The sequence below is a fragment of the Theobroma cacao genome, chromosome 9, assembly GCF_053813885.1.
Source record: "Theobroma cacao isolate CCN51 chromosome 9, ASM5381388v1, whole genome shotgun sequence".
Lineage (NCBI taxonomy): Eukaryota > Viridiplantae > Streptophyta > Magnoliopsida > Malvales > Malvaceae > Theobroma > Theobroma cacao.
Window position 1 is genome coordinate 8,350,158 of NC_142647.1, and position 14,647 is coordinate 8,364,804.

Sequence of the window (14,647 nt, forward strand, 5' to 3'; positions counted from 1 at the left end):
TATCACCATATCAAAGTATGGGGTATTTCAGAATGATTTTGGCAGGAGCCAAGTTTTGTGAGATATATAAGCCATGTTGATTAATTGAGTAAACTGAATATTCATGTTATGAAACATATATTGGAAAAGAATATTTTAATTCGTCTCCATTTACTCGTCTTTAGATAGTTTAGATAGTATTTGTTTACTCATTGAGATTTTATAATCTCACCACCCTCATTTCCTCATATTTCAGGCTCAGGGAATTCCATAGTTAGCTGACTTTGATAAGGACCTTCATTTGGACTTGAATCAGCAAAAATTGTAAGTTTTCAGCTTTCGATGCATTTTGGTCAATTGGTGGCCCATGTGTCACTGTAAAAGTAATTTTGTACTTCAGTTATTTGATTTAAAGTATGTATGAACATATTTAGCTTTTAAACCATGTTTTTGGCGGGTTTCGATATTTTCGAAAAAAAATAACGAAAATACCACTGTGAGCGAGAAAATAATATGTTATTGTTTTGATTTGGAAACGACTTATGATTTCTTGAAATACGAGATTTAATAATTGTTGCTCACCAAGAAGATGCGGAAGCTGATACTAAGCCTTGCAGAGTTTCGATCGACATTCGGGGTAATAAGTGCCTATCGGGACGTCGCAGTGGTTGTCATGGGCCCGATGAGAGTTCCGAGTCGTGACAATTAAAGTGGTATCAGAGCATAGTTTAAAGATAAGAGATTTTGGTTTTAAAGCTTTGGGTTTTAAGGTTGTTTTAAGAAATCCACACTGACACTGCGTGGCCCCGAGTTAGGGTAAGTTAGGTTAGATTGAATAGGATGCATTTGCATATAGATCTTGGAAGTATAAATGGGATTATAAGGCATATATACATATGTGGGTTTGATATTGTGATCAACTAAAATGAAGAATGATTTTTAGTGAATTAAGATTCAAACTTAATATATGATGAGTGATGTAGGTAGTACAATGATAAGAAATTTTATCAGAAATTGAACTATGTGAACATAATAGACTCTGGAAAATAGTCGAGGAAATAATATCAAGGAAATATGATCTATAGCATGGTTAAACTGTACGAGATGGATTAATATGATTAAGAAGATTGATATTTCATACCTGTGAGATAAACAGGAAGTATGTGGAAATAATGAAAGAAAATACCCCACATTTTCTTTGAGTTTGATAAGTGAAATTTTGAGGACAAAATTTTACTTTAAGGGGGGTAGTGTTGTCAAGCCTTATTCTATAAAATAATTACGACATCATTTACATGCTCAATAGAATGTTTGCATATTTAGGAAGTTCGAAAAATTGTTAAAAGACGATATTGCCCCTAATGGTACCATTAAGTCGATTAAGCCTCGAACTAGTTCAAATAGGAATTTTAAGGTGAAATTAAGAGTTTCACGGTCCATGAATGATTTAAAATGGTGATTTGGAGTTCGAGGATCAATTTGGAGTTAAATCGAAATTTTCACTATTTAGGGGTAAAATAGTCATTTGTCACTTGGGAATAAAATGGAAATTTTAGAAAAGATTTTTTTTGGCCCCATTTGACTTATTGGAGTATGATTTGAGTATTGGAGTATGATTTGAGGTTTAGAAGTGAAAAAATTTTAATTTTCACTTTAATGTGGAGTATAGGGGCAAAATGATAATTTTGTCATCCCAGGGGCAAATCGGTAAATTTTCACCTCGGACACTTGTCAAGACGAAGGGATTTTATGCATCATGAAAATGGATAAACATGAGAAATGTGTGGTGGAGAATTAAAGAATTAAAAGTCAAATATTTAAAATTTGAACTAATAAGGAAATGCCATGTGTCATGCTTTTATTATTTTATTATTTCTTTATAAAAAGATAAAAAATCAACCCATTTCTCCCATAGTGAAAAGCCAAATCAGAAGAGAAGAGAAACCAAGGAAAAACAAACCCTAGGTGGGAAAAATAAAAAAAAAAGTATTGAAATTCAAGGATTTGATCAAGCAAAGGTAAAATTTACCGATTTACCTTCGAGGTGGCAAAATTATGATTTTGCCCTGATACTCCAACTTATATCGAAATTAAAATTTTTCACTTTTAAACCTCAAATCATACTCTAATACTCAAATCATACTCCAATAAGTCAAATGGGGCAAAAAAAATCTTTTCTAAAATCTCATTTTGTCCTCAGGTGCCAAATGACAATTTTGCCCCTTGATAGTGAAAATTTCGATTTGACTCCAAATTGATCCTCAAACTCCGAATTACCATTTTGAGTCATCCCTGGATCGTGAAACTCTTAATTTCACCTTAAAATTCCTATTTTAATTAGTTCAAGGTATAAATCGACTTACTTGTACTTCTAAGCACAATACCGACTTTTAAATATTCTTTCGGGACTATTCAATTATACAATCACTCTATCAGTCTCATGTGTAACATGGTAGATAATTTAGGGCTGGGCTTGATGGATTGTCCACGTTAAAAACTAATAGACCCGTATAAAATTATGATTAAAAGTTAGAGAATGAGGATATTTTACCATAAAATTAAATAAAAAATAAAAAAAATCTAAATTTTCAAAAATTTCAAAATTTGAAAAACAAATAATAAAAGTAAACAAGAGAAGTGAGTCAATAAACGAAAAAGAAAGCTAGGGAAAGGAAGAGCGAATAAAGAAAAGAGCAAGGAAAAAGGGGAAAAAGGGAAAGCTTGAGGTAGACGACATCGATCTACTTCAAACCAGATGTATCAATTAATCTACTTAAGACCGACTGGTTGGTGTGTAAGAAGCTCCCTTCGTCCTTCCCCATTCTCTTTCTCTCTCTTTCCTTTCTCCCCCCTCATTTTTCGCTCTCCTCAAGTTTTTTTAGTTTTCTTTTATTCTTAATTTTAAAAATATAAAATTCTAAAAGAATCAAAATAAATTTAATATTTATGCATTGTTCAATTATAAAATTAAAATATTCCACTGAACTATTTAGAAAAATTCAACTAAACCTTTATTCTATTATAACATCCAATCAATCTCTTATATTTTACTTTGAACCAACTAAGCCTTTATGAGTAATATGTGAGTAATTATTGTTATTCGAAATGTCATTAGTTATTTTATACTTCATGGTATTGATATGACATACTAATATGTCATAATAGAAAATGATGTAATATGATAACATAATTATGTGACATTTTTCACCTTCTATATTAATATCATTTAAGTATAAAATAATAATTGATATTTTAACTAATTACAATTAGCCAACATTTCATTATAAGACTTTATTTAATTCAAAATAAAAATATAGAGTTTGATTAAATACAATAAAAGAATAAAAATTTGATTTAATTTTATTAAATAAATCAAAAACTTATTTAAACATTATGTTGTAACAAATTCAATATTGAATTATAGTATAGTAATAAATTTGACTTTAAGCCTTCAATATTTGTATCTTATTACACTAAATTTCTTATTAACGTTGAATCCACATTGAAGTAAAATAAAATGTTGAATTCTATAGTAAGACTAAGCTTATTGTACGATCAATTAGTATAATTTTAAAAAATATAATAAAACTTGTTTAATAAGTTAACAAGTAAACAACATAACTAATTTATAAGAGAAAATTGTAAGAAATAACATTTCTAATAAGACAGTTTCAAAAACAACCATAAAAATAAATTTAATTATTTTTAGCCAAATTTAGCCATGAGATGAAAAAAATGCTTTTAAAACTATTTCAAACAAACCCAAATTAAATGCTCCCAATTTTTCTCTCTCCCCATTAGTCTGTTGCACTCCCCATTCAGCTACGCTCTCTATTTTTCTCTCTCGTTATCCAACTTTCTCTAATTTTACCATAATCACAATCTCTCTCTATCTTTCATCATCTTGCCAAGTCTTCATCGATTTATAGACCAAAGAGTATAATATAGAAAGTAATAACATATTCTTAGATTTATTAGTTTACATTCACAAAACCCTCTATCGTCGATCTACAAACCAAAAAGCATGGTATGGAGAGTAACAATAAGTTCTCAAGTTTATTGGTGTTGAGTTTTTCAGTGATTCAAGTCTGGTAGAACATGCCTTAGCATGTAACAAAGTTATTCATGCCTTGGCGTGTAACATCAATAGAAAAGAGGAAGCTTTGACATATAACATCTAGTGTTGAAGCTTTGGTACTGAAACCTTGACCTTAACGTGTAACATCTTCTGCTTTGGCTTAGTGCTTTGGCTTTGGTGTGTAACATTTGGTGATAAAATTTTGACCTTGACATGTAACATCTGCTGTTGAAATTTTAGTGTGTAACATCTTCTGCTTTGGCTTTGACATGTAACATTTGGTGATGAAGCTTTGGCTTTGACATGTAACACTTGCTAGTGAAGTTTTGGTGTGTAACATCTTCTACTAAAAACATGTCACATCCGCTTAGGCTTGCAATATAGTTTTGTTTTTTTTTTGTTATAAAATATGGCATGTAACTTGTTTTTTTGTATTTCACTACAACATAAACTCTTGCAATTAAAACATGTAACAAATTTTTTTCAACTATAATAATATTTTTTTAAACATGGCATATATTAACAATATTTTTTAAATATAACGTGTAACTTGTTCTCTATTTTTGTATTTCATTAGAATATAAACTCTCGAAGTTAAACACTTCCACGACAAAGATTAAATAAAAAAGAATTTAACATGAAAATGAATATGTATTGAAAAATTATTCAACGTCGCTTGGATGAAATGGATTTAGGCAAAAATATATTATCCAAAATCCTCTATTTTGGACAATTAAGTTTTTTGTTATTTTATTTACTTTTTTAGTAAAAAAATTAAAATATACTAATATTATAAAGAAAGAATAGAGAAATCAAATCCATCAAAGCAAAATTGAAAATAAATAGATTGAAGAACGGCAACAAAAGCAATGAAAACAATGCTCATGACAAGCAAGACATATGGGGAGATCTTAAGCCCGGGTCCATCATTTGTGTACAACTTAAGCATAGTCTTGGCAACCCTTCGGAGGCTGCACTACTTGTCGTTCTTCTCCTCCTCGTGCTTACAACTATGGTTACACTTTCTCTTGGTGGAGCTATCAAACCCTACTTTATAAAATAATTATAATGTCATTCACATGCTCGATAGAATGTTTATATATTTAGGAAGTTCGAGATATCATTAAAAGACGATATTGCCCCTAATGGTACCATCGAGTCGATTAAGCCTCGAACTAGTTCAAATAGAAATTTTAAGGTGAAATTAAGAGTTTCATAGTTCAGGGATGACTCAAAATGGTAATTCGGAATTCGAGGATCAATTCGGAGTCAAACCGAAATTTTCATTATCTAGGGGTAAAATCGTAATTTTATCACTCGCGGACAAAATTTGAGATTTTGAGAGAATTTAGATCACATTTGACAAATTGGAGAATGGTATGAGTATAAGGGATGAAAAATATGTCTATGGGTAATTTTTCAGTTTTTGGGGCAAAAATGTAATTTTTTACTTTACCGGGGTAAAAGTGTAATTTTTAAAAATTTACTCCACCAAAACTTTGGAAAAGTCTAAAAATTTTATGGAAGACATGGATAAGTGAAGAGGATTGAGTGGTAGAAAAAGAAAGTCAAAAAGATGGCTAGAAAAAAATAAAATAATAAAATATTCAAAAGGTAAATAAATAATAATATTTTATTAAGCCTATTAAAAGGCTTGAAAATTCCAGAATTCTTCATTGGGAGGGTCAGCCAAAACCAGCAGGAGAGAGAGAGAAATAAGAACAAACCCTAGAGTGAGAAAATTCAAAGAAAAAGTGTGATTTTTCAAGGAATCAAGTGTTTAAAGGTATGATTTTTCAAGCTTAGCTTAAGATTTATCATTTCCATGCATTTCTCCTTGTTTTCCATGGTTAAATTATGTGTTTTGATGATGCATTCAAATCTGATCATATGGGTTTAGAGAGAGAAAGTTGTTAGATTAATTTGATTTTGAACTATGTTAGTGTTTAGTGTTAGTTTAGCATGTTTATGAGTAAAACAATAAGAAAAATATTCATTTTCTCCATGAATTTCTCTAGGCCGAATCTAGCCAATGGTGTGTGAGGATGAGGTTGACTTTATTTTAAGAGAATTAGATGGAAAAATGATGAATTATGAGGTTGAAAATTAAATGGAAATTTTTGGTGCAAAAAAAATTGAAAGTTTTACCCACTAGGGGTAAAAGCGTAATTTGTGGTCCGAACTGATAAATTGGACCACATTCACAGTCATTGAGGTATTGTGGATATAATTGGATAATTGAAATTGAAATGGATGGAATTGGAGTTGAATTGGAGATTTTAGAAATTTACACCGTGTATAGGCGAGTTAGGTCGGACATTGTGATTAAGCGATTGTCCAAACATTTCACACCCTATCTAGTGCATACGCATGGATAAGAGCCTGAAATAATATATATTGATTTGACACAAATTATTGAATTTTTTTGTGTCATGTATTGTGGATAGGTGGTGAGCTATTTGATACGGGTAAAAGACTACACCCGAGGACCGAGAATAAGAGTATATCTACTCCTAGTACAGTGAGTGAACTTATTATTATCTTAATTATCTAGAGTAGTTTTATACAATTGTGTGATTTTATGGAAAATGGATTTAAATGGTAAATTGTTATGTTTTAGGAGAAATTGTGATTTTATAAAATGATTTTATAAATTTTCTGGAAAATCGAATGCTGATTTTGAAAATAGAGTAATTGGAGACCTATACTATGATTGTGTTGTTTATCCATGATTTTACATTAAATGGCTTATGATAAATGTGGGTATGACTGGTTATTTTTATGATTTAAAGAATATGTAAACTGCTTTGATTTGCCTTGAATGTGTTAAGTGAGTCATGTCATACTATTGTGATTTTATTGGTTGGTGGATTATAAAGTGGGCACTGTAGTGACGGGGGTTCTGTGGGCCAGCCTAATTAGAGGGGCACGGTTTTCAATTATTGAGCTTACCTCGATTGGAGAGGCACGTAGGATAACTCCCGAGGTGGGATTTGAGTACACTTCACGCTGGCCACCACGTGAAACTGGGACTTAGCCAACGTCGAGGAACGGCTGTGTTGTCAGAGGCGAAATGTGTTTGTGTGTGTGACAATAAACAGCCTTGGCGGTCTCGGTAAGATGCCTTCACGGGGTATCCTCGAGAATGGATTTTTGACAAGGGCCAAGTTTTTGAAAAATACATAAGCCATGTTGAGTAATTGGATGAAATCCAATTATTTATATGGGTTGGGATGAATTATTTTAATTGTCTCCTATTACTCGACTTTAGATTATTTTGATGATGTTTGTCTACTCACTGAGATTTTATAATCTCACCCTTTATTTCTATACATTTTTCAGGCTCAGAATAGGTAGTAGACTGTCAATTGCATCTAGAAGTAAATTTCGAAGTTGCATCATAGAAAGCAAGGTTATAGACTTAAACCTTCTCAGTTATTTGGGGCCCACGTGTCATTATAATTTAAATTGCATACTCCAATTTTCTATATTACAGTATGTATAAATTTATTTTATTTTTATGTGCAGAAAATTAATTTTTGATGTTTCAAAAAAATATATATATTGTTTTACATTAAAATAGATTATTTTAATTAATATTTTTATTTTATTTTATTATTAAAAAAAAGAAAAAAAGATAGAGGAATGGAAAAACTAGTACAAAAGCCTTGCGAGGTCTCGAAAGGCATTCGGGGGAAGAATGTCTGTTGAGGCTTCGCGACGGTTGTCAGGGGCTCGATGGGAGTTCCAGGTCGTGATAATTTGTGTGGTATCAGAGCGTGGTTTAAAGATCAAAGATTTTGATTTTAAAGCTTTGGATTTTAAAGTTTTTAATTTTAAAGTTGTTTTAAGAAATCCACACTGACATTGCGTATCCCCGAGTTAAGTTATGTCAAATAGAATGCATGAGTCTGCATATAGAGACTTGTTTGTTTGTAGGGTGTATAAGAGATTAAGTGATTTTCATTTGATTTCATATAAGTTTTAAAGTGTGTTGGATTACACTTAACATGTCTAGGGGGGATAGTGATTCTGATATTTCACAGAGTGTTAGTGAGGGACCAACAGATTTTACTGCTGAAAGCCGATGGTGTCCTGAACTTAATAATCTAGAAGGAGTATAAAAATCTTTTAGTATGACAAAGGTAGATTAGTAATATAAGTATTGAGGATGAATAATTATCTTAGTGACAAGATCGATTATTTTAAAAAGTATTGAAGGTTGAAATAAAAAGCCATTAATGGTTCCAGCAACTATTAGATTTAATAACGATTAAACCTTGCAGTACTATGAATTGATTACCAGTTAACGGAGTTAAGTCAAGGATTATAAATTTGAGTATGGAGGGAATTGAAGGTTATACCGTAAAATTTTAAGATGAGGAATATAATCGATTATGACTATGAGAATAGTGGGATACTATCAATAATGAATCATTAGGCGTGTGATGAAGTTGTGATCTATTGAACCATATGGGAAGACTATCCTAAGGTGGGACATAGGACATAAGGATTTTTGGAGTGCTTATAGAGGGAGATATAAATTGTAAAGTATGTTTTCCCCAATAAGTTTTAATTTATTTGAGAAATTATCATGGTAAAGATATGTGAATATTGGTAATGAAATATGCCCTAAAGGATGACGGTGGCATATCACATAGATAATATAGATATGTTAGGGTCAGTATCCCGATCATGCATCTGTGATAGAAAATTTACTTTGCTAATTGTGGTATAGACTAAAAATGGAGCCAAGCCGTTGAGAATGACTAAGGTAGTAACTCCAAAAGTAAAAGATCTGTTTTGATTAAGTAGATTCCAACAACTACATTGAAATAAATTACTTTGTGGAGTATTAAGATCAATAATGTATTGATCAAAGTCAAATCTTAAGAAATAAAGAGGATGAGAGATTAATGAGAAGGGACATCAATGTTAAGTAACCAATTTGTGAATAAAGGATTACGACGGTGGCATAGAAAATGAGTACTATAAAGGATTACTAAGAGGATTTATAATTCTTGTATTAACTCAGTTGAATGAAAAGTGACTAAATGAAGCAACTCTTGTGGTAAACAGCGGAATAGTGGAGTTGACATAGAGTCTTGTTTATAGTCAGTGATTGCAGCACCAATTATAGACAGGAGGCTGCGTAGACTCTTTATCTTGGAAACCACTTAGTATAATCCTAAATGACATAAAGACTCATGATCGAGAGGATTATTGCTAATCAAATTCTAAAGGGTAATAATAGATATAAGTGAAGTATTCAAGTTGAGTTGGAAATAAATACGAGGAGAAACTCAAGATTCCCTATAAAGGAGATAACAGGAGAAGTTGAGCATCGAATAAAATATAATACCCCGCCTTTTCTTTGAGTTAATAAGTGAAATTTTGAGGACAAAATTTTATTTTAAGGGGGGTAGTGTTGTCAAACCCTGCTTTATAAAATAATTATAATGTCATTCACATGCTCGATAGAATGTTTGTATATTTAGGAAGTTCGAGAAATCGTTAAAAGACGATATTGCCCCTAATGGTACCATTGAGTCAATTAAGCCTCGAACTAGTTCAAATAAGAATTTTAAGGTGAAATTAAGAATTTCACAGATCAAGGATGACTCAAAATGGTAATTCGAAGTTCGAGGATCAATTCGGAGTCAAACCGAAATTTTCACTATCTAGGGGCAAAATCGTAATTTTTCTACCTGCGGATAAAATGTGAGATTTTGAGAGAATTTAGATCACATTTGACAAATTGGAGAATGGTATGAGTATAAGGGATGAAACATATGTCTATGGGCAATTTTTCAATTTTTGGGGTAAAAATGTAATTTTTCACTTTGCGGGGGCAAAAGTGTACTTTTTAAAAATTTGCTCCACCAAAACTTTGGCAAATTCTAGAAATTTCATGGAAGACATAGATAAGTGAAGAGGACTGAGTGGTAGAAAAAGAAAGTCAAAAAGATGGCTAGAAAAAAATAAAATAATAAAATATTTAAAAAGTAAATTAAATAATAATATTTTATTAAGCCTATTAAAAGGCTTGAAAATTCCAGAATTCTTCATTGGGAGGGTCAGCCAAAACCAGCAGGAGAGAGAGAGAAATAAGAACAAACCCTAGAGTGAGAAAATTCAAAGAAAAAGTGTTATTTTTCAAGGAATCAAGTGTTTAAAGGTATAATTTTTTAAGCTTAGCTTAAGATTTATCATTTCCATGCATTTCTCCTTGTTTTCCATGGTTAAATTATGTGTTTTGATGATGGATTCAAATCAGATCATATGGGTTTAGAGAGAGAAAGTTGTTAGATTAATTTGATTTTAAACTATGTTAGTGTTTAGTGTTAGTTTAGCATGTTTATGAGTAAAACAACAAGAAAACTATTCATTTTCTCCATGAATTTCTCTAGGTCGAATCTAGCCAATGGTGTGTGAGGATAAGGTTGACTTTATTTTAAGAGAATTAGATGGAAACATGATGAATTATGAGGTTGGAAATTAAATGGGAATTTTTGGTGCAAAAAAATTGTAATTTTTACCCACTAGGGGTAAAAGCGTAATTTATGATCCGAACTGATAAATTGGACCACATTCACAGTCATTGAGGTATTGTGGATATAATTGGATAATTAAAATTGAAATGGATGGAATTGGAGATTTTAGAAATTTACACAGTGTATAGGCGAGTTAGGTCGGACACTGTGATTAAGCGATTGTCCAAACATTTCACACCCTATCTAGTGCATACGCATGGATAAGAACCTGAAATAATATATATTGATTTGACACAAATTATTGAATTTTTTGGTGTCATGTATTGTGGATAGGTGGTGAGCTATCTGATACGGGTAAAAGACTACACCCGAGGACCGAGAATATGAGTATATCTACTCCTAGTATAGTGAGTAAACTTACTATCGTCTTAATTATCTAGAGTAGATTTATTTAATTGTGTGATTTTATGGAAAAATGATTTAATTGGAAAATTATTGTGTTTTATGGGAAAATGAGATTTTATAAAATAATTTTATAAAATTTTGAAAATTTAATAATGATTTCAAAAATAGAGTAATTGGAGACCTATACTATGATTGTGTTGTTTATCCATGATTTTACATTAAATGGCTTATGATAAATGTGGGTATGACTGGTTATTTTTATGATTTAAAGAATATGTGAACTGCATTAATTTGCCTTGAATGTGTTAAGTGAGCTATGTCATATTATTGTGATTTTATTAGTTGGTGGATTATAAAGTGGGCACTGTAGTGACGGGAGTTCCGTGGGCCAACCTAATTAGAGGGGCACGGTTCCCAATTATTGAGCTTACCTCGATTGGAAAGGCACGTAAGATAACTCCCGAGGTAGGATTTGAGTACACTTCACGCTGGCCACCACGTGAAACTGGGACTCAACCAACGTCGAGGAACGCCTGTGTTGTCAGAGGTGAAATTTGTTTGTGTGTGTGACAATAAACAACCTTGGCGGTCTTGGTAAGATGCCTTCGCGGGGTATCCCCGAGAATGAATTTTTGGCAAGGGCCAAGTTTTTGAAAAGTACATAAGTCATGTTGAGTAATTGGATGAAATCCAATTATTTATATAAGTTGGGATGAATTATTTTAATTGTCTCCTATTACTCAGTTTTAGATTATTTTGATAATGTCTGTCTACTCACTGAGATTTTATAATCTCACCCCTTTTTCCTATACATTTTTCAGGCTCAGAATAGGCAGTAGACTGTCAATTGCATCGAGAAATAAATTTCGGAGTTGCATCCTAGAAAGTAAGGTTATAGACTTAAACCTTCTCAGTTATTTAAGGCCCACGTGTCATTGTAATTTAAATTGCATACTCCAATTTTCTATTTTACAGTATATATAAATTTATTTATTTTTTATGTGTAGAAAATTAATTTTTGATGTTTCAAAAATATATATATATTGTTTTACATTAAAATATATTATTTTAATTAATATTTTTATTTTATTTTATTATTAAAGAAAAAAGAAAAAAGAAAAAAGAGAGAGGAATGGAAAAACTGGTACAAAAACCTTGCGAGGTCTCGAAAGGCATTCGGGGGAAGAATGTTTGTCAAGGTTTCGCGACGGTTGTCACGGGCTCGATGGGAGTTCCGGGTCGTGACAGGAGCTATTCCAGTTATCATTTTTAAATCGATTCAAATTTCAGATCTGTAATTTGAATATAAAAAGATTTTATTAAGAGTAATTTTGTTCAAAAATCTTTTTTTCTTAACTAAAAATAATTAAAATAAAAAAAGGTTACTTTTGAAAATAACTTACTTTTTAGGGATAAAAAAATCATCCCAATTTATTAACTTATCCATTTGATTTTAACAATATATGTAATTTTTAATCTTATCTTTTTTATTTTCAATGTTGTTTAATTTTCATTTTTATTCTATTTTAACCTTAATAAAAAAATATTATTATTTTTAATATTAAAATTATATGTAAGCAATTTAATTCAATTAAAATTATTATTATGAGTAGTTACGTTAAATCTCACACATTCACATCAATATTTTAACAATGTCTCTTCCACTTTTATAATTTATTACGTTAATTCTTAAAGGTTTATGTCTAGATTTTTCAATAGCTAAATTTCATTATAATTATTTTTATCTTTACTATTATTCATTATAGATAAAAATTTATAAATCGTTAAATACTTTAAACTCAAGAATAAAAATATAAATGTCTAATTTTTCAAAAATTATATTTATTGAACTTAATAATTTCTTATGTTAAATCTCATACGTTTATGTCAATATTTTTACAATACTTGGTTCTCATTTAAAATTTTGTACGTTAATTCTTACAAGTTTACGTCAAGGTTTTTCAATTGCTATTTTTCACTAAAATTATTTTTATCTTTACTATTATTAGTTTTTAAATTAAAATTTGTAAACTGTTCAATACTTTATACTCAAGAATATAAATTTAAATGTTTAATTTTTAAAAAATTATTTTTATTTGATATAATTGACTTATTGCGTTAAATCTCACATGTTTACGTTAATATTTTGACAATTCTTGTTCTACTTTTATAATTTTTTACGTTAATTCTTATTACTTTACATCAAGGTTTTTCAATTAGTAATTTTCACTATAATTATTTTTATCCTTACTGTTATTTATTTATAAATTAAAATTTATAAACCGTAATATACTTAAAACTTGATAATATAACTTTAAAAGTTTATGTTTTGGAAAAATTATGTTTGTATGACATAATTGATTTACTATGTTAAATCTCACATATTTATATCAATATTTTAACAATACTCGTTCTGCCTTTATAATTTTTTATATTAATTCTTACTATTTTACTTCAAAGTTTTTCAACTACCAATTTTTATTATAATTTTTTTTGTCCTTACTACTATTCATTTATAAATTAAAATATGTAAACCATTAAATATTTTAAACTCGATAATATAAATTTAAATATTTATTATTTAAAAAATTATATTTATTTTACATAATTCACTTGCTACATTAAATCTCACATGTTTACGTCAATATTTTGATAAGGCTTGTTCTACCTTTATAATGTTTTATGTTAATTCTTATTGCTTTACATCAAAGTTTTTCAACTACTAATTTTCACAAAAAATATTTTTATCCTTACTATTATTCCTTTATAAATTAAAATTTGTAAACCATTAAATACTTTAAACTTTAGAATATAAATTTACATGTTTATTTTTTTAAAAAAATATTTTTATTTAATATAATTCATTTGTTATGTTAAATCTCACATGTTTACGTTAATATTTTGAAAAACTTGTTTTACCTTTATAATGTTACGTTAATTGTTACTACTTTATGTCAAGGTTTTCTAACTACTAATTTTCATTATAATTATTTTTATCCTTACTATTATTCATTCATAAATTAAAATTTATAAATCGTTAAATACTTTAAACTCGAAAATATTAATTTAAATATTTATTTTTTCAAAAAATGATGTTTATTTAACATAATTAACTCGTTATAATAAATCTCACATGTTTATGTCTATATTTTGACAATAGTTGTTCTACCTCTGTAATGTTTTACGTTAATTCTTACTACTTTACATCAAGGTTTTTCAACTACTAATTTCATTATAATTATTTTTATCTTTCCTATCATTCCTCCAAAAATTAAAATTTGTAAACCGTTAAATACATTAAACTCGAGAATATAAATTTAAATATTTAATTTTCAAAAAAACTATATTTATTTGACATAATTTACTTATTACGTTAAATCTCACACATTTGTGTCAATATTTTGACAATTCTTGTTTCACATTTATCATATTTTACGTTAATTTTACAGGTTTATGTCAAGGTTTTTCAATTACTAATTTTCATTATAATTATTTTTATCCATCGTATTATTCTTTTATAAACTTTTATTTATAAATCATTAAATACTTTAAACTCAAGAATATAAATTTATATATTTATTTTTCCAAAACATTAATTTTTTTGACATAATTCACTTGTTACGTTAAATCTCGCATATTTATATCAATATTTTGATAATGTTTGTTCAACCTTTATAAATTTTTATATTAA